Here is a 15,151-nt window from a genome sequence, read left to right as displayed (position 1 = left end):
AATGCAAGATTGTTTTGGCTGGTTGGTGGTTCATAAGTTATCTTAAGTTACTAGAGATCTGAGCATGGTCTCTGAATTTTTTAGATGGTGTAAATGTGATCTAGTACTCTGTGACCAGGCGGTTGGCGTGTAAATGTGATCTACTGTTGTGACTCACATCTGTCACGCGGCATCACCTCGGATGGGTATTCTTGAAATGCAATAACAACAGGTTATATTCCTTTTCAGTTCGACAAAGATTTGGTGAATCACTATGTATCCAATGCCTTTGAAGAAAATAAAGAAGCAAAAAAATGCGTTTTCATGCTCCAAATTGAAATGCAAATAAGTGACTCAAATTGAATGCAAGCCAGATACAAACACTGTAAACTTAATCACCTTTTACAAGTTTAAGTAACCATTTAAAAATCTAATTAAGTCATCATTTATAAATCTGAGTCACGAGCTCAGCCATGAATTAATAATTAGTGGGCACTGCATTCTACTACTGTAAATGGTGAGGTGAAGAGGCAGTCCTCTATGATTTGGTCACTCGTTTTACTTTATTAACCAAATTTAAGGTTAATAAGGACTAGAGGGAAAGGTTGGGACTGAAGGCGCATCAGAGTACACCACCATGACGAGCAGTTGCATTATCCTGTCCGAGAGCGGGTTCAAACTACCGCAATGCTCGTTCAAAAAACTACCTCTAGCTTCTCCATTTGAAGAAATGGTGTTGCCTCCTTCTCCTCCATGGACTATAGGAATCCACTATGCCATCGCCGGAGTTAAAAGAGAGAAGAGAAAATGGAGTTTTCATTGGTTGCCGATTGGATAAAGATGACAACAATCAAAGGCAAGTTAACTTCCATCACATGGTCGTCGTCGCCTCTTTTGTTGCATTTGGGTTAACTTAAAACAATTGGAAATTAGTATAATTTATAAAGAAATAGAATTTGCGCATGGTGCTTTTTTGTTAAAAAATGGAACAACAACCTTTTCTTCCCGTGATGCCACATATGTAGTGGCTCCCTAAATTGTAATCAATGGTTAATCAATAGTCTTGCATGATTCACGTATTAGTTTGGCGTCTATTGTCATGCACTATTGCTGCCCATACTATGGTTGTATATTATTGATTCAGATATGCAAGTGAGTACAAAGTGATGGTCCATGACATCAATGTAGTGGCAACTTCATGTGGGACCGCAATATACATTTCTATTAGTTAGATTGGTAACTTTTAAATTAAAATGTTATTGGGGCACCTTTTCGCATTTTTTGCGTTGGTATTTGGGTTTAAGGTATTTGTTGCTTCATGAATGCTTTGTTTCTATCAACTAGACAAATGAGGATGTCCAACAAAAAGACAAATAAAAATGTGAAACACGCACGGACATAAAACCTAGATCAACAGGTCTACTAAGAGAAGAATGCATACGTGAAACACGCAAGACAACTTTCTAGGCTCCTTATCCTGTTGGTGTTTCAATAGCGACTCAGGATTACGATGGGAGGCAGCGTCCCACTAAAAGATCTAAGCAATAAGACTTCCATATAATAAAGAATCCAAAGTTGTTTTGGCTGGCCGGTGGTTCACAATTTCTCTTAAGTTATTAGAGATTTGAGCATGGTCTCTGAATTTTTGAGATGGTCCCTATATGGTCTCGACCAGGCGGTTGGCCTGTAAATGTGATCTAGTACTCTGTTCAATCCATGCAGTGAGGGCTGCAGTAACCAGCAGCGATGTTGTCTTTTAGCTCACCTCCATTATTATGGACCAAGGATACTGTTGTGGAACCATATGGTGATGTGCCTTCTCTAGGGCCGAAGGGGCAACATGGAAAATTGGTTGCTTACACTAGTGGAGGAAGGGGTATTAGAACCGGTTGGTAAGGGCCTTTGGACCCGGATACACATCCGGTGCTACGTATCCGGGACTAAAGGCCCCCCCTTTAGCACCGGTCTCTTACAAACCGGTGCTAAAGGCCTCCACGTGGGCGCCGATGAGTGCGCGCAGGCGGAGGACCTTTAGAACCGGTTGGTAACACCAACCGGTCCTAATGCTTTTTTTTTTCTTTTTTTTTTCCTTTTCTTTTCAGGGTTTCCGATTCCGTACTATGGTGTTTCCGTGTTCCGTATTTTCAGGGTTTTCGTTTATGTGTTTCCGGTTCCGTATTTCCGTTTACGTCTTTCCGATTCCGTGTGTCCGTGTTCCGTTTTTTACGAACACGGAATCGGAAACACGTATCCGGAAACACCGATTCCGTGTTTGCGGTTAAGTGTTTCCGATTCCCTGTTTGCGGTTAAATGTTGATGCACCAAATAAAAGTACATATATACATGTAACACGAAGTACTGGACCGATTATCATTACATAATTTGAAGTTCGTTTCCTATAGCTCTATACTTGCATAGAGAAGGGAGCTGGCTATTGGTTCATAGGATGGAAAAATTCTTCGCCTTCATCTATGACTTGCGTGAGGAGAAATCCTGCCAATTCCTCTGCAACTGCCTTGCAACGTTGGATTGGTCTTAGCATCGCCCGCTTTCGTTGCAGCTCTAAAAGAAGTAGATGAAAACAATTAAGTTATGAACAAAACTAACATAATTGATGGCAACATAAATAAAGTTGTGAAGATCCGTTTACGTACCTCTAGATTTCTGGAAGTACGGGATTTCTCATTGATAATCCTGTGAATGTACTCGCAAACGTAGTATCCACAATAATCAGTGCCCTGTGGTTGTTGCGGGACGCCCTATATACGAGAACATAATTCAGTCGAATTAATAATAATCAAGAGAATGGTAATGGTATTGAAACCAGGGTACGTAGTACTACTTACTTTGTTAATCTGAAAGTGGATCTTGTCTGCCCATGTACCGGGTTCTTCCTTGATGAACATTTGCCAAACCCTGGCCGACAAAGAAAAATGAATACAAGAGTTAATTATTACTTACTTGATATCAGGAAATGAACGAAAAAGAGGCCGATGAACGAAAGAGGCCGATATATATATACCTCTGAAGCATCTGACGTGCGCTCTTCCATTTGTCAGCGTCCCAGGTTAACGGGTCCCAGACTTCAACTTGTCCTTCATCGATTCTAATGATGAACAATATGAAGTGGGACCTGCGCACGTGTACACACGCAGTCATGCATACTCATCAATTACACTTAACATCAGGTAAGTAAAATGGAATGTGTACAAGGCAGTAACACTCACTTGAATGCGTAGGGCCAAAGTATTTCTTTTTTGGTACTTTGTCGCTTCAAAAACCTTAGCAAATCATCCGGTGTATCCTTGTTGAACTTTTCTATTGTCTCTTGATGAAACGAATACGGGTCAATGAACCCAAAGTCCCAGATTCCTGCCAGCCTGCATTCACGAATCTTCATTCTGCATAGTAGCGTACAAAAAGAATGTCTCGTGAGTGATAATTATACGGGCAATGAACGCGAGCTTAACTAAATAATTAAATTACACAAATAAATCACTTACAAACAGTAGCAGCTGACGATAGCTTTGTCGAGGGCACGTTGATTGTACATCTGGAAAAAATCATCGAACCCAACCTCCACACCGTACTCTCCGAAGTAGTGTTGATCCTGAACTGCCGCCATGATACAGTCTCTCTTTTGCCTTGCGGCCTCCAAGTACCAACCATGTAAATTCCATAGTTGGGTTGTTAGAGCACTAGGATTTTCGACCAGAGGGTGCTCGGGCTTATATTTATATACCACATCAGCAATAGCGTAACCTACGTCGCCCATGCGTGGACCGGACACTGAAGCCTGGTCAGATAACACCTTGAGCGGGGCAATTGACTGTGCTTCTTGTTGTCCGAGCTGGGGAACTTGTTTCCTGCATTTCGTCTGCTCCGCCTGCTTCATCTGCTCCGCCTGCTTCATCTGTGCGGTGTGCATCTTTTCAATGAACCGTTCATAGTCTGAAAGGGGCGGCGGTGGCGGTGGTTCAGGATAATATAAGTTGTCGATGGTGCGCTCAATTTTCCACTTTGGTACGTTCTTCAGAGTTTCCTTCCAGATGTCTGGAGGGGGCTTCAGGGGAAACCGTGCGAACCATGCTTTGTTTTTGGCTTTCACGGCCTCGTCTAGTTCCTCCGGAGTCATCAGGCCTGGTAACTTCGGGGGAGTCTTGACTTTATTGGGTTTCCTTTCTCTCTTCTTGGGAGGAGTCCCGTTTCTTGTGAACTGCAGCTTCCGCTTTGCCGTACCCGTAGTGGGCGCATCCGTCGGCTCACTGGAGTGCACGGGCGATGGACTCTCGGCCTCGGGCTCCCTATCTTCGTTGTGGGGTGGACTTGGAGGTGCGTTGGGGGGTGGACTTGGAGGTCGTGCATTCTCTGTACGAAAGTGAAAAAACTATTAAAAATAGGCTTACATGTGGTGCAACATTCAGTAATTGTTGGAGGTGGTGCATTTGCACCTGGAAGAGTCGGTGGCCTTGGCGCCGCGTTAGGAAACACGATGTGTTTCTTCTTCCACAAGATGATACCAAGCTCCATTTCTCCCAGTGTCTTCTCGCCTTCACCTCCAGGAATATCAAGCTCAATTGACTGGCATCCCGACGTAATTGTTGACAACCCGACACGAGCATGGGATGCTGGAATCTGACCACCATGGTAGGTTGCTCCAGGTTGATTCGGTAAAGCATAGCCTGACGCCACCATGAAGGATATGTTCCCCATTGGCATATGTATCTCACAGTTTGTCTTCTCCGTGACATCATCCACGGGGTAGTGAGGCGCCGACGGTTCGACTGCAGGACCGTCTTCTAGCTGCAGCTGCGTGGAACCCACGCTGCTTCTATGCTGAGATGGGACGGCATCTGCTACAGGATCGTCTTCTAATTGCTGCTGATCAGCGTCAGGTGCAGGATCTTCTTCCTCCTCTTCAGTGTCAGGTACAGCGTGTCCCCCTTTCTTCAAGAGAAACGCCACCTTTTCTTCTAATGTCGATATCCGTTCCAGCGCCTTCCTCTTGCTTCTACCACGGCTTCTGTAAGTGCCAAGGTCCGCCGGAAACCCTTGGTTCCACGGGGTAGTGGCTCAAAAGCCTCGTGTTCGTCCCCACTTTTCGTGGTTCCCGAGTGCCTTCGTCAACTCGTCGTTCTCTCTATCGGAACAAAAGTTCCTTTTCGAACAGCTTCTATTGCCTTCTCTAGATCTGATACGACTTGTCTTATTTTTTCCGACCATGGTCCCTCCGCAACAATCATCCCAGTCTCAGCGTCCAATGTTGCCCCATGCGCGAACAACCAGAACTTGGACCTATCGGGCCAGTCATGTGTCTGTGGAATGATATTTCTTTTCAGAAGCGCATCTTCATAGCGTCGCCACCTAGGCAGGGCAGTCATGTAGCCACCTGACCCCAAAATATGGTGATATTTCTTCTTCTTCGCATTCTCCGTATTTGTGGCTGATCGGGATGTAAAAACACCCGATTTCTTGTACGCCTTAAAATCAGGCCAAGCGTCTCTTATCTTCACTAGGTGCCCAGTGAAAACTGGATCTTCGTCCTTATATTTCTTCCACAAGTCTTTCTTCCACCTCTGGAATTGTGTGGCCATCTTCTTCAAAGCCCACTCCTCGACTTTCTTCTTCTTATCTTCCGCTACGCTGAAATTTAGCCAGACCATGTCGCAAAGCACTCTTTTCAATCTGTCATCGACATAAGTAGCTCCAACGTTGGTGCCGGTCTTCGGCTTATTCCATTCTATTAAGTTGATCGGGACCAGGTCTCTTACAACAACTCCGCACTAATTTACAAATTTGCGATAAGTTTCTGGGGGTTCCAGTGGTTTGCCATCAGCAGCAACTTTATCGATCGAGAACCTTGCAGTATCTTTCAACCTTGCGGCCGGGCCTCGTTTCGACTTTGTCTCAGCACCTGCGCTAGGTGTTCCGCAGGGCACCTAAACGGGAAAATAATGATTCGTTAGTAAGTGCAATACCCATTAATTGTTGCGTCAACAGTGACTTAAGATATACATTGGCAGAGTTTGTTCCGGAGGGCACTTCTGCATCTACTACATCTTCTATATTCTCAGCTCCGTCACCGGAGTCGTTCAAAATTTGATTGCTAAACGCATGCCCACCGTCGTCATCATGATATATGGCCGTTGCATCTTCAAAAATCATCTGGCACATGTATCTTTCCTTCTCCGCCTCACCCATTCCCGCGAGCTGATCGGCGTGCTGATCATGTGGTTCTTGGGGATCCATAGCTCAACGCCTGCTAGTAACAAGAATTTAACTTAGCAAAATTATTTACGGAACCGGAAATTTTACGGAAAAGTTTTACGGAATCGTCGGAGTCGTAATAGTCGCAAAGTTTTACGGAATCGTCGGAAAGTTTTACGGAATCGTCGGACTCGTCGGAAACTTTCCCCGCAGTTATGGAATCGTCGGAATCGTAGGAATGTTTTACGGAATTGTAATCGTCGGAAAGTTTTACGAAATCGTCGGAATCGTTGGTTTAGGGTTTTACGGAATCGTCAGAATCGTCGGAATCGTCGGAATCGTCGGTTTAGGGTTTTACAGAATCGTCGGAATCGTCGGAGTCACCTCACGTTGCACGAATGTTGACCGACTTCGTCTATAGGATTTGTACGTCGGAAAGTTTTGAATGTTGACTGAAAAAGTGAGTCTACTAGAATCGTCTTCCTCGCTTTAGCGACATAAATGATGAAGGCGGCTTCAAATCGAGCCGTTATGATTACAAGCATACAACAATATGGATATACGAAATAGCAGCCAATAAAATATAAATCGAGCCCTTATGATTACAAGCATACAACAATATGGATATACGAAAATATGGACGATATACCGTACGTGAAGAAGACGAAGTGGGGAGGCGGCGAGGAGGCGACGAGGAGGCGTGAGGAGGCGACGAGGAGGCGCGAGGAGGCGGCGGCGGCGAGGAGGCGCGCGAGAATCGGCCGGCGAGGAGGCGACGTTGCGGCGCGGAGGCGACGGCAAGGAGGCGGCGAGGATGCGGCGAGGATCGGCCGGCGAGGCGGCGCGAGGAGGCGACGGCGAGGAGGCGGCGCGGAGGCGGCGAGGAGGCGGCGAGGATCGGCCGGCGAGGCGGCGCGAGGAGGCGACGGTGAGTAGGCGGCGCGGAGGCGGTGAGGAGGCGACGGCGAGGAGGCGGCGCGGAGGCGACGGCGAGGAGGCGACAGCGAGGCGGCGACGGCGAGGAGGCGGCGCGGAGGCGGCGAGGTTTGGCCGGCGAGGCGGCGCGAGGAGGCGACGGCGGCGAGGAGGCGGCGAGGAGGTCGAGTCGGCGAGGAGAGACGCGCGGGAAGGCGAGAAGTTGGCGACCCCGTAGAGGTATAGACCCTTTAACACCGGTCTGTGTTAACAACCGGTGCTAAAGACCCTTTAGCACCGGTTGTTAACACAGACCGGTGCTAAAGAGTCCAAAATTCGGGCGCGAACCGAACCCACTTTTAGGACCGGTTGTTGTTACAGACCGGTCATAAATGTTTTTTTCCTTTTTCTTTTTTCCTTTTTTCTGTTTCCTGTTTTCTTTTTCTTTTTGTTTCCTTTTTCTTTTTCCTGTTTCTTCTTTTATTTTTCTTTTTTCCTTTTTTCTGTTTCCTGTTTTCTTTTTCTTTTTGTTTCCTTTTTGTTTTTCCTGTTTCTTCTTTTATTTTTCTTTTTTCCTTTTTTGTGTTTCCTGTTTTCTTTTTCTTTTTGTTTCCTTTTTCTTTTTCCTGTTTCTTCTTTTATTTTTCTTTTTTGTTTCCCTTTTCTGTTTTTCTTTTACATTTATTTACAAATTGTCAAAATGTCATTTTTACACTTAAAAAATAAAAATGACATTTATCAAAATGGTCAAATTTAGTGGAAACTGGTCAAATTTTTAATATTTATCAAAATAGTCAACACAATTACATAAAAGTTTTAATACATTATTACACATCACCAACAACACCCCTATCTATTTTTCTTCTTGCCTTTCTTCTGATTGCACCGTAACCATGGACTATCTTCATCATTTAACGGGATACTTGGATCATCTTTGACTTTGAAGGGAGGAATTTCATCAAATTTATTGTAATCTTCTGACATGTCTGTCTTGTCCTCGACTCCCACGATGTTTCTTTTCCCTGAAAAAACTATGTGGCGCCTTGGCTCATCGTCTGATGTATTCGCTTCCTTATCTTTTCTTTTTCTCGGTCTGCTAGACATGTCCTTCACATAGAAAACCTGAGCCACATCATTGGCTAGGACGAATTGATCATTGCCGTACCCAAGATTCTTCTGATCCACTGTTGTCATTCCGTACTTCGGGTCTACCTTCACGCCTGACAGGTTGAACCATTTGCACCAGAACAAATGGACCTTAAAGGAAGGTCCGTAGTCAAGTTCCCATATCTGCTCTATGTAACCATAGTATGTGACCCTTTGCCCATTGTCGTCTTTTGCATCAAACTGGACGCCACTGTTTTGGTTGGTCCTCTTTTTATCTTGGTCTGTCGTGTAAAATGTGTTACCATTTATCTTGTACCCTTTAAAGGTCAATACAGTCGAAGATGGTTGCTTGGCCAACAAGTATAGCTCATCTTCAACAATGTTGTCATTAATGAGACGTCTTTGCAACCAACCGCCGAAAGTCTTCGCGTGTTCTTTAGCAATGAAATCTTCAGGTTGCTCCGGGTATTCCGAGCGTAAAATATCCTTGTGTTCCTGGATATATGGAGCCGCCAAGCTGGAATTAACTAGAACTCTGTAGTGTGCTTGAGTGAAAGATTGCTCGTCCATACATGTTGTTGATTTCTTTCCTAGCGTGCCTTTTCCACGCAGTCTCCCCTCATGGCGTGGCTGAGGAACACCGATCGGGTTCAGGTCAGGAATAAAGTCAACACAAAACTCAATGACCTCCTCTGTTCCATAGCCCTTGACCATGCTTCCTTCTGGCCTAGCACGGTTTTTAACATAATTCTTCAAGACTCCCGTGAACCTCTCAAAGGGGAACATATTGTGTAAGAATACAGGACCGAGAACGGAAATCTCTTGGACTAGGTGAACTATGAGGTGCGTCACAATATTAAGAAGGTTGGTGGGAACACCAACTCGAAGCTGACAAGACATTGGACCACGTCCTTCTGTAAACTTGGTAGAGTTGCTGGATCGATTGCCTTCTGAGAAATTGCGTTGAGGAATGCAAATAGCTTCACAATGGGTACTCGCACATTTTCTGGCAGAAGCCCCCTCAATGCAACCGGAAGTAACTGGGTCATGATCACGTGGCAGTCATGAGACTTTAGGTTTTGGAACTTTTTCTCTTCCAGGTTTAGTATTCCTTTTATGTTCGACGAGTAGCCAGACGGGACCTTGATACTGTTCAGGACTTGGAAAAAGATATCCTTCTCTTCCTTGGTAAGAGCGTAACTGGCAGGACCTTTGAAATTCTCTCGATTCATCAGGTCGTCTCGTTCGTGTATACGTTGGTGGTGCAGCCGTGCTTTTGGTGTATCTCTCGACTTCTTCCCATGCACGCCCAATAAGTTTAGCAGGTTCACGCAAATATTTTTCGTCACGTGCATCACGTCGATCGCAGAGCGAACCTCTAGGAATTTCCAATAGGGTAGTTCCCAGAATATAGATTTCTTCTTCCACATGGCTACGTGCTTGTCGGCGTCATTCGGAACAGATTGTGCGCCAGGACCCTTACCAAAGATTACTTTTATATCTTTGACCATGTCATATATATCAGTACCTTTAGGGAGGGTTGGCTTCCTCCGTGTATCTGCCTCGCCTTTGAAATTCTTTCCTTTCTTTCTTACGGGATGCCTGTCTGGAAGAAATCGACGATGCCCCGGGTACACATTCTTGCCTATATGTATACTTTCAGTCTCGCCTAAACAGTGTGTGCATGCGCTGTATCCCTTGTTTGACTGTCCTGAGATGCTACTAAGAGCGGGCCAATCATTGATGGTTACAAACAGCAACCCTCGTAGGTCAAATTCCTCCTGTTTGTACTCGTCCCACACACGTACACCTTCGTCAGCCCATAACTCTAAAAGTTCATCAACCAGTGGCCTCAGGTACACATCAATGTTGTTGCCGGGTTGCGACGGGCCTGGGATAAGCACTGGCATCATAATGAACTTACGCTTCATGCATAACCAAGGAGGAAGGTTATAGATACATAGAGTCACGGGCCAGGTGCTATGACTGCTACTCTGCTCCCCAAACGGATTCAGGCCATCTGTACTTAGACCAAACCTTAAGTTTCTTGGGTCACGTGCAAAGTCCTCGTACTTATCGTCGATGTTTCTCCACTGCGACCCATCAGCGGGTTGTCTCAGCATATCGTCTTCCCTCCGGTCTTCTTTGTGCCATCGCAGCAACTTGGCATGCTCTTTGTTTCGGAACAAATGTTTCAACCGTGGTATTATAGGAGCATGCCACATCACCTTGGCAGGAACCCTCTTCCTGGGGCGGTCGTCGTCCTCAACATCACCAGGGTCATCTCGCCTGATCTTATACCGAAATGCACCGCATACCGGGCAGGCATTTAAATTCTCGTGCTGACCGCGGCAAAGGATGCAGTCATTGATGCATGCATGTATCTTATGCACTTCCAATCCTAGAGGGCAGACAACCTTCTTTTCTTCGTACGTACTGCAGGGCAGCACGTTATCTCTTGGAAGCATCTTCTTCATTATTTTCAGCAGCTTTTCAAATCCCTTGTCAGATATTCCATTCTCTGCCTTCCATTGCAGCAATTCCAGGGTGGTGCCCAGCTTTTCCTGGCCATCTTCGCAATTTGGGTACAACAATTTTTTGTGATCTTCTAACATGCGCTCCAACTTCAACCTCTCGTTTTCACTTCCGCAGTTTATCTGTTCTTCACGAATGACCTGACGAAGATCATCATCAGACTCATCAACAATGTCCTCAAGTTCAAGCTCGTCTTCCCCCATTTCAGTATCACCGTGTTCACCGAACATAGGATAGTTATCATTATCCTCTTCTTCTTCATTGTCTTCCATTACAACCCCTCTTTCTCCGTGCTTGGTCCAACAAAAATAACTTGGCATGAAGCCTTCTTGCAACAGGTGGGTGTGTATGGTTCTTGAGTTAGGGAAATTCCTCTTATTCTGGCATTTTTTACATGGACAAAAAATAAATCCATTCTGCCTGTTTTTCTCAGCCACATTGAGAAAACTATGCATGCCATTAAGGAATTCGGGACGACGTCGATCACTGTACATCCATTGCCGGTTCATCTGCATTATATAAATTTATCAAAAACCATTATGCTAAATCATCATGACTAAATTAATTAATTAATACAAAAGTTCATCACACGTTAAAACCAAAGTAGCGTAGTGACCATACATATATAGTTCTCGTAAAAACACACACTGAAACCAACCATAAAAACTCTCTCTAATTAATGCATTTAAAAACAACAACAAATGCGATCAAAATCGCAACAAAGGTAACAATTGACCCGACGGCATAATGATACCAAGCCTCTTTACTAATTGCATATATTCTAATCTTTCTAATCTTCAGACGCATTGCGTCCATCTCGCTCTTGTGACCATCGACGACACCGGCAAGAACCTTTTCCAAGGTCATCTTCTCTCTTTCAGTTTTTTCCAACCTTTCTTCAGTTTTTTTCAATCTTTCTTTCAGGCCAACATTTTCTTGTTCAACTAAGTGTAACTTCTCAACAATAGGGTCGATTGGCATTTCCGGTTCCACTACCTCCTAGATAAAAATATCTATGTCAAGTTGGTCGGCGTAATTAATTGTCATATAATCAGGAAATGAAAATATGTAGTTATAAAAGATAATATACCACATCCGAATCATAGACTGGACGAGGGCCAACGGGGACGGATATCAAAACCATGACGCTATACATATAAAAAAATCTTACACAATAAGAAAATTATATACAAGTAAATATGTAAATCATACAAATCAAATTTTGTTTTGGTAAATAAAAACAATAGGCTCACCAAGGTTGTGTCGGTGACGGGGCGATCGACGGCGGTGAGGAAGGGGACAAGGCGCGCGACACTAAAAAAACAACAAATCATAATTAAATTTGAGCTCAAATTGCATATGTATACATAACAAATGATGAACTCTCTCTAGCTTAGGCATTTCATCAAACACCTAGCTAACACAACAAAAATGAAATGAGCAAGAAAACGAGCAAAACTTGCAATACCGGAAGAGGGAATGTTGATGCTAACCGTAGGACCGATGGGTGCCAACAATCTTGACAAATGGTGGACAAAAATGGGGATGGATTAGAGCTCCCAAGAGGAAGGAGAGAGCAAAAATGGAGTTGAGCTCGAGCTAGAAAAAATGGAGCTAGAAAAAATGGGGTGGAATATAGGGGTGCTCGGGGAGGAAGGAGAGGAGGGCTTTAGGACCGGTTTGTGTCAAAAACCGGTGCTAAAGGGTCTGACAGCGGGGCCCCGCAGTTGCTGCAAAAATGAGAAAACCTTTAGCACCGGTTTGTGATACAAACCGGTTCTAAAGGGTCTGTCCACTGGGGCCCCCTCCCTGCAGCAAACGGTCCAAAAACCTTTAGGACCGGTTTGTGTTACAAACCGGTCCTAAAGGCCTTGCGGCCATTTGCTGCACGGAGGGGGCCCAGCGGACAGACCCTTTAGAACCGGTTTATATCCAATCCGGGTCCAATGTGGTTGGCTCAATGTCCTGTTTTCTACTAGTGTTAGTAAAAATATATTTACATTGCCCCATCCAGACATCCTAATGGTCATGTAGGTAGCTGGGTCACGTGGTCTAGATTCAGTCATCAGTCATAGCTGGTGCGTACAACGAAGTAGTGAAGTTGCACTTGGATATGAAATTTCACTCTCTTACTTCATGACCATCGTAGCTTGCCAGTACCAAAGAGTAGACATTTTCACAAATTAATATTCATAATATTTTTTTAATGTAAATCTTGCATAAAATATGTTGTTCAAATTTGGAAAACTATATGCCCTCTTTCACTAGGTTGGCAAGTCGGAACACTGAAATTCAATTAAGTCACTAGCTTGGCAAGGCACATCCAAACACTCAAACTTAAGTCACCATTTACAAATTTAAGTCATCATTTACAAATCTAATTAAGTCATCCTTATAAATGTAAGTCACCAACTTGGCCATGAATCCATAATTAGTGGGAATTGCATTTACTACTATAAATGATGAGGTGACGAGGCGCTCCTGTATGATTTTTGTAGAGTACGTGCTTGGTGTATGACGATGGAATTGCACGATGTATTGATCAGGTGCAACCGCACGTATATATGATGTACATGGTGGGCCACGACCTCAACTATACATAATTAGGAGGTGGGCGTAATACACAATATGCACATAACATATATACTCAACCCCCCTGCAGTCCAAGCGTCGACGTTGCTGACGCAAAGACGTCGTGCGCAAGCCTTTGGTCATGATATCTGCAAATTGTTGCTTTGTGGGAATATGGAGAACACCAACGTCACTAAGAGTGACCTGATCCCGAACAAAAAGAATATCAAGCTCAGTGTGCTTGGTGCAGCGATGTGGACTGGGTAGGCGGAGAGGTAGACCGCCAAGACGTTGTCGCAGTAGACCACTATCTCCTTGGTGACCTGACACGAGAGATCAAGAGGAAGATGACGAAGCCAGGAACACTCAGCGACAACATTCGCCATGGCACGATACTCAGCCTCAGCACTTGATCGGGAGACCGTAGGCTGCCGCTTGGACGACCACGAGATGAGTAGTAGCCCAAAGAAGACACAGAAACCCGAAGTGGATAACCTTGTGTCGGGGCAGCCAGCCCAGGCAGCCTCGGTGTAGGCGGTGATTTCGGTGAAGGCGGAGGCAAACAACGTGATGCCCAAGTCCACGGGGCACTGGTGGAAAAAAGGCCTTTGGTCGCGGTTCGCAACTGCCATTAGTCGCGGTTGCGCAACCGCGACCAACTAAGCGCGACTAAAGCCCCCCACCTTTAGTCGCGGTTTCTTAAGAACCGCGACTAAAGGCCCGTCCACGTGGGCGCCAGGCGGCCGTCGGGGCGGAGGACCTTTAGTCGCGGTTCTTCTGGCCAACCGCGACTAAAGGCCCGCACGCCCCCCCCCTAAACCTGTTTTCTGTTTAATTTGTATTGTTTTATTTCTTTTGTGCTTTATTTTAATTTTGAAGGAATTTCATATATTCTACGGTACTACATACATGCATATGAATGTACAATTTCAAACAAATTTGAAATTAGAACCAAAAAGAATTCAAGAGGAATATACAATATATATTCAATATCATCGGATGACCATATACAATTTTGAACAAGTTTCCATACATAATTTAATGCATATAAAGTTCTACGTCCTCGTAATGGTGTTCTCCTTTAGGATGGAGGACTTCCCTGCTGAACCATCCAGCTAGTTCCTCTTGAAGTGGTCGGAAGCGAGCTTCTGGACTAAGCATCATCCGGAGGTTATTCCTCTTAGCATTGGTATCACTCGGAACCCGCTCAGAGGTGTATCTCCGGATCATCTCACAGACATAGTATCCACATAGATTGGTCCCCGCTGGCTGAATATCCCCAGCATTCTTCGGCTTTGACCTTTTGAATTCTAGCTCTTTTTTGAATTCACCGACCTTTGTATCTACGAACCGTCTCCAAACCCTACGAGGCAAAGAAAATTAAATGAACAAGAGAGTTATTAGTTACTTGATATTAGGAAATGAACGAAATAGGCCGATCGATATAGAGCGCAAATGAATGAAAATAATTACTTCTGCAGCATTCTTCTCATGCCGTCCCAAAGCTTTGGATCCATATTCAGAGAGTCGTGGACGAGACATTCTGAGGTGTTAACTTTAATTACTAGCAGAATCCAGTGGAACCTGCGGACACGATACATGCACAGTACGTCATGCATAACTCATCGATTAGCCGGCCACATACCATGCATGGAGTAAACAAAAGAGAATGTGCTCAAGACAGAAACACTCACCCAAAATGGTAAGGAAATAGAATATCACTTTTGAGTTCCTGCTTTGTAAGAAACTGCCACAGGTCTGCCTCCATGTCGGCGGGGTGATGCTCCAACACATGTCCATTAACGATGTGTGGGTCAATGAACCCAACATCATGGAT

Source organism: Hordeum vulgare, chromosome 6H (assembly GCF_904849725.1).
Source record: "Hordeum vulgare subsp. vulgare chromosome 6H, MorexV3_pseudomolecules_assembly, whole genome shotgun sequence".
Classification (NCBI taxonomy): Eukaryota; Viridiplantae; Streptophyta; class Magnoliopsida; order Poales; family Poaceae; genus Hordeum; species Hordeum vulgare.
This window is presented reverse-complemented; position numbering follows the sequence as displayed.